We start from the raw sequence: 7,339 nt of genomic DNA on the forward strand, positions 1-7,339 counted from the left end.
ATGCCAACTTTGGGGGGTCTATCTCTTCTAGTTTAGGAGATATTCGCGTTTAAAGATTTGCATACAAAATATGCCTAAAATTTTTTTTTTTGATGCCAACTTTGGGGGGTCTATCTCTTCTAGTTTAGGAGATATTCGCCTTTAAAGATTTGCATACAAAATATGCCTAAAAAAATTTTTTTTGATGCCAACTTTGGGGGGTCTATCTCTTCTAGTTTAGGAGATATTCGCGTTTAAAGATTTGCATACAAAATATGCCTAAAAAAAATTTTTTTTATGCCAACTTTGGGGGGTCTATCTCTTCTAGTTTAGGAGATATTCGCGTTTAAAGATTTGCATACAAAATATGCCTAAAAAAATTTTTTTTTTATGCCAACTTTGGGGGGTCTATCTCTTCTAGTTTAGGAGATATTCGCGTTTAAAGATTTGCATACAAAATATGCCTAAAAAAATTTTTTTTGATGCCAACTTTGGGGGGTCTATCTCTTCTAGTTTAGGAGATATTCGCGTTTAAAGATTTGCATACAAAATATGCCTAAAAATTTTTTTTTTTATGCCAACTTTGGGGGGTCTATCTCTTCTAGTTTAAGAGATATTCGCCTTTAAAGATTTGAATACAAAATATGCCTAAAAAAATTTTTTTTTTATGCCAACTTTGGGGGGTCTATCTCTTCTAGTTTAGGAGATATTCGCCTTTAAAGATATGCATACAAAATATGCCTAAAAAAATTTTTTTTTGATGCCAACTTTGGGGGGTCTATCTCTTCTAGTTTAGGAGATATTCGCGTTTAAAGATTTGCATACAAAATATGCCTAAAAAAATTTTTTTTTTGATGCCAACTTTTGGGGGTCTATCTCTTCTAGTTTAGGAGATATTCACGTTTAAAGATTTGCATACAAAATATGCCTAAAAAAATTTTTTTTTGATGCCAACTTTGGGGGGTCTATCTCTTCTAGTTTAGGAGATATTCGCCTTTAAAGATTTGCATACAAAATATGCCTAAAAAATTTTTTTTTTGATGCCAACTTTGGGGGGTCTATCTCTCCTAGTTTAGGAGATATTCGCCTTTAAAGATTTGCATACAAAATATGCATAAAAAAATTTTTTTTTGATGCCAACTTTGGGGGGTCTATCTCTTCTAGTTTAGGAGATATTCGCGTTTAAAGATTTGCATACAAAATATGCCTAAAAAACTTTTTTTGATGCCAACTTTGGGGGGTCTATCTCTTCTAGTTTAGGAGATATTCGTCTTTAAAGATTTGCATACAAAATATGCCTAAAAAATTTTTTTTTGATGCCAACTTTGGGGGGTCTATCTCTTCTAGTTTAGGAGATATTCGCCTTTAAAGATTTGCATACAAAATATGCCTAAAAAAATATTTTTTTTGATGCCAACTTTGGGGGGTCTATCTCTTCTAGTTTAGGAGATATCCGCGTTTAAAAATTTGCATACAAAATATGCCTAAAAAAAATTTTTTTTGATGCCAACTTTGGGGAGTCTATCTCTTCTAGTTTAGGAGATATTCGCCTTTAAAGATTTGCATACAAAATATGCCTAAAAAATTCTTTTTTGATGCCAACTTTGGGGGGTCTATCTCTTCTAGTTTAGGAGATATTCGCCTTTAAAGATTTGCATACAAAATATTCCTAAAAAAATTTTTTTTATGCCAACTTTGGGGGGTCTATCTCTTCTAGTTTAGGAGATATTCGCGTTTAAAGATTTGCATACAAAATATGCCTAAAAATTTTTTTTTTTATGCCAACTTTGGGGGGTCTATCTCTTCTAGTTTAGGAGATATTCGCCTTTAAAGATTTGAATACAAAATATGCCTAAAAAAATTTTTTTTTTATGCCAACTTTGGGGGGTCTATCTCTTCTAGTTTAGGAGATATTCGCCTTTAAAGATTTGAATACAAAATATGCCTAAAAAAATTTTTTTTTTATGCCAACTTTGGGGGGTCTATCTCTTCTAGTTTAGGAGATATTCGCCTTTAAAGATATGCATACAAAATATGCCTAAAAAAAATTTTTTTTGATGCCAACTTTGGGGGGTCTATCTCTCCTAGTTTAGGAGATATTCGCGTTTAAAGATTTGCATACAAAATATGCCTAAAAAACTTTTTTTGATGCCAACTTTGGGGGGTCTATCTCTTCTAGTTTAGGAGATATTCGCCTTTAAAGATTTGCATACAAAATATGCCTAAAAAAATTTTTTTTTGATGCCAACTTTGGGGGGTCTATCTCTTCTAGTTTAGGAGATATTCGCCTTTAAAGATTTGCATACAAAATATGCCTAAAAAAATATTTTTTTTGATGCCAACTTTGGGGGGTCTATCTCTTCTAGTTTAGGAGATATCCGCGTTTAAAAATTTGCATACAAAATATGCCTAAAAAAAATTTTTTTTGATGCCAACTTTGGGGGGTCTATCTCTTCTAGTTTAGGAGATATTCGCCTTTAAAGATTTGCATACAAAATATGCCTAAAAAATTCTTTTTTGATGCCAACTTTGGGGGGTCTATCTCTTCTAGTTTAGGAGATATTCGCCTTTAAAGATTTGCATACAAAATATTCCTAAAAAAATTTTTTTTATGCCAACTTTGGGGGGTCTATCTCTTCTAGTTTAGGAGATATTCGCGTTTAAAGATTTGCATACAAAATATGCCTAAAAAAATTTTTTTTTATGACAACTTTGGGGAGTCTATCTCTTCTAGTTTAGGAGATATTCGCCTTTAAAGATTTGCATACAAAATATGCCTAAAAATATTTTTTTTTTGATGCCAACTTTGGGGGGTCTATCTCTTCTAGTTTAGGAGATATTCGCCTTTAAAGATTTGCATACAAAATATGCCTAAAAAATTCTTTTTTGATGCCAACTTTGGGGGGCTATCTCTTCTAGTTTAGGAGATATTCGCCTTTAAAGATTTGAATACAAAATATGCCTAAAAAAATTTTTTTTTATGACAACTTTGGGGAGTCTATCTCTTCTAGTTTAGGAGATATTCGCCTTTAAAGATTTGCATACAAAATATGCCTAAAAAAATTTTTTTTTATGCCAACTTTGGGGGGTCTATCTCTTCTAGTTTAGGAGATATTCGCCTTTAAAGATTTGCATACAAAATATGCCTAAAAAAATTTTTTTTGATGCCAACTTTGGGGGGTCTATCTCTTCTAGTTTAGGAGATATTCGCGTTTACAGATTTGCATACAAAATATGCCTAAAAAAATTTTTTTTGATGCCAACTTTGGGGGGTCTATCTCTTCTAGTTTAGGAGATATTCGCGTTTAAAGATTTGCATACAAAATATGCCTAAAAAAATTTTTTTTTGATGCCAACTTTGGGGGGTCTATCTCTTCTAGTTTAGGAGATATTCGCGTTTAAAGATTTGCATACAAAATATGCCTAAAAAAATTTTTTTTTGATGCCAACTTTGGGGGGTCTATCTCTTCTAGTTTAGGAGATATTCGCCTTTAAAGATTTGCATACAAAATATGCCTAAAAAAATTTTTTTTTGATGCCAACTTTGGGGGGTCTATCTCTTCTAGTTTAGGAGATATTCGCCTTTAAAGATTTGAATACAAAATATGCCTAAAAAAAATTTTTTTTTTATGCCAACTTTAGGGGGTCTATCTCTTCTAGTTTAGGAGATATTCGCGTTTAAAGATTTGCATACAAAATATGCCTAAAAATTTTTTTTTTGATGCCAACTTTGGGGGGTCTATCTCTTCTAGTTTAGGAGATATTCGCCTTTAAAGATTTGAATACAAAATATGCCTAAAAAAAATTTTTTTTTATGCCAACTTTGGGGGGTCTATCTCTTCTAGTTTAGGAGATATTCGCCTTTAAAGATTTGCATACAAAATATGCCTAAAAAAATTTTTTTTTGATGCCAACTTTGGGGGGTCTATCTCTTCTAGTTTAGGAGATATTCGCGTTTAAAGATTTGCATACAAAATATGCCTAAAAAAATTTTTTTTTATGCCAACTTTGGGGGGTCTATCTCTTCTAGTTTAGGAGATATTCGCCTTTAAAGATTTGCATACAAAATATGCCTAAAAAATTTTTTTTTTGATGCCAACTTTGGGGGGTCTATCTCTTCTAGTTTAGGAGATATTCGCGTTTAAAGATTAGCATACAAAATATGCCTAAAATTTTTTTTTTTGATGCCAACTTTGGGGGGTCTATCTCTTCTAGTTTAGGAGATATTCGCCTTTAAAGATTTGCATACAAAATATGCCTAAAAAAATTTTTTTTGATGCCAACTTTGGGGGGTCTATCTCTTCTAGTTTAGGAGATATTCGCGTTTAAAGATTTGCATACAAAATATGCCTAAAAAAAATTTTTTTTATGCCAACTTTGGGGGGTCTATCTCTTCTAGTTTAGGAGATATTCGCGTTTAAAGATTTGCATACAAAATATGCCTAAAAAAATTTTTTTTTTATGCCAACTTTGGGGGGTCTATCTCTTCTAGTTTAGGAGATATTCGCGTTTAAAGATTTGCATACAAAATATGCCTAAAAAAATTTTTTTTTATGCCAACTTTGGGGGGTCTATCTCTTCTAGTTTAGGAGATATTCGCGTTTAAAGATTTGCATACAAAATATGCCTAAAAATTTTTTTTTTTATGCCAACTTTGGGGGGTCTATCTCTTCTAGTTTAGGAGATATTCGCCTTTAAAGATTTGAATACAAAATATGCCTAAAAAAATTTTTTTTTTTATGCCAACTTTGGGGGGTCTATCTCTTCTAGTTTAGGAGATATTCGCTTTTAAAGATATGCATACAAAATATGCCTAAAAAAATTTTTTTTTGATGCCAACTTTGGGGGGTCTATCTCTTCTAGTTTAGGAGATATTCGCGTTTAAAGATTTGCATACAAAATATGCCTAAAAAAATTTTTTTTTTGATGCCAACTTTGGGGGGTCTATCTCTTCTAGTTTAGGAGATATTCACGTTTAAAGATTTGCATACAAAATATGCCTAAAAAAATTTTTTTTTGATGCCAACTTTGGGGGGTCTATCTCTTCTAGTTTAGGAGATATTCGCCTTTAAAGATTTGCATACAAAATATGCCTAAAAAAATTTTTTTTTGATGCCAACTTTGGGGGGTCTATCTCTCCTAGTTTAGGAGATATTCGCCTTTAAAGATTTGCATACAAAATATGCCTAAAAAATTTTTTTTTGATGCCAACTTTGGGGGGTCTATCTCTTCTAGTTTAGGAGATATTCGCGTTTAAAGATTTGCATACAAAATATGCCTAAAAAACTTTTTTTGATGCCAACTTTGGGGGGTCTATCTCTTCTAGTTTAGGAGATATTCGCCTTTAAAGATTTGCATACAAAATATGCCTAAAAAAATTTTTTTTTGATGCCAACTTTGGGGGGTCTATCTCTTCTAGTTTAGGAGATATTCGCCTTTAAAGATTTGCATACAAAATATGCCTAAAAAAATATTTTTTTTGATGCCAACTTTGGGGGGTCTATCTCTTCTAGTTTAGGAGATATCCGCGTTTAAAAATTTGCATACAAAATATGCCTAAAAAAAATTTTTTTTGATGCCAACTTTGGGGGGTCTATCTCTTCTAGTTTAGGAGATATTCGCCTTTAAAGATTTGCATACAAAATATGCCTAAAAAATTCTTTTTTGATGCCAACTTTGGGGGGTCTATCTCTTCTAGTTTAGGAGATATTCGCCTTTAAAGATTTGCATACAAAATATTCCTAAAAAAATTTTTTTTATGCCAACTTTGGGGGGTCTATCTCTTCTAGTTTAGGAGATATTCGCGTTTAAAGATTTGCATACAAAATATGCCTAAAAAAATTTTTTTTTATGACAACTTTGGGGAGTCTATCTCTTCTAGTTTAGGAGATATTCGCCTTTAAAGATTTGCATACAAAATATGCCTAAAAATATTTTTTTTTTTGATGCCAACTTTGGGGGGTCTATCTCTTCTAGTTTAGGAGATATTCGCCTTTAAAGATTTGCATACAAAATATGCCTAAAAAATTCTTTTTTGATGCCAACTTTGGGGGGTCTATCTCTTCTAGTTTAGGAGATATTCGCCTTTAAAGATTTGAATACAAAATATGCCTAAAAAAATTTTTTTTTATGCCAACTTTGGGAGGTCTATCTCTTCTAGTTTAGGAGATATTCGCCTTTAAAGATTTGCATACAAAATATGCCTAAAAAAATTTTTTTTATGCCAACTTTGGGGGGTCTATCTCTTCTAGTTTAGGAGATATTCGCGTTTAAAGATTTGCATACAAAATATGCCTAAAAAAATTTTTTTTGATGCCAACTTTGGGGAGTCTATCTCTTCTAGTTTAGGAGATATTCGCCTTTAAAGATTTGCATACAAAATATGCCTAAAAAAATTTTTTTTGATGCCAACTTTGGGGGGTCTATCTCTTCTAGTTTAGGAGATATTCGCCTTTAAAGATTTGAATACAAAATATGCCTAAAAAAATTTTTTTTTATGACAACTTTGGGGAGTCTATCTCTTCTAGTTTAGGAGATATTCGCCTTTAAAGATTTGCATACAAAATATGCCTAAAAATATTTTTTTTTTGATGCCAACTTTGGGGGGTCTATCTCTTCTAGTTTAGGAGATATTCGCCTTTAAAGATTTGCATACAAAATATGCCTAAAAAATTCTTTTTTGATGCCAACTTTGGGGGGCTATCTCTTCTAGTTTAGGAGATATTCGCCTTTAAAGATTTGCATACAAAATATGCCTAAAAAAAATTTTTTTTGATGCCAACTTTGGGGGGTCTATCTCTTCTAGTTTAGGAGATATTCGCGTTTAAAGATTTGCATACAAAATATGCCTAAAAAAATTTTTTTTTATGACAACTTTGGGGAGTCTATCTCTTCTAGTTTAGGAGATATTCGCCTTTAAAGATTTGCATACAAAATATGCCTAAAAATATTTTTTTTTTGATGCCAACTTTGGGGGGTCTATCTCTTCTAGTTTAGGAGATATTCGCCTTTAAAGATTTGCATACAAAATATGCCTAAAAAATTCTTTTTTGATGCCAACTTTGGGGGGCTATCTCTTCTAGTTTAGGAGATATTCGCCTTTAAAGATTTGAATACAAAATATGCCTAAAAAAATTTTTTTTATGCCAACTTTGGGGGGTCTATCTCTTCTAGTTTAGGAGATATTCGCCTTTAAAGATTTGCATACAAAATATGCCTAAAAAAATTTTTTTTTGATGCCAACTTTGGGGGGTCTATCTCTTCTAGTTTAGGAGATATTCGCGTTTAAAGATTTGCATACAAAATATGCCTAAAAAAATTTTTTTTTTGATGCCAACTTTGGGGGGTCTATCTCTTCTAG

The sequence above is a fragment of the Phlebotomus papatasi genome, chromosome 1, assembly GCF_024763615.1.
Source record: "Phlebotomus papatasi isolate M1 chromosome 1, Ppap_2.1, whole genome shotgun sequence".
NCBI classification, from domain to species: domain Eukaryota; kingdom Metazoa; phylum Arthropoda; class Insecta; order Diptera; family Psychodidae; genus Phlebotomus; species Phlebotomus papatasi.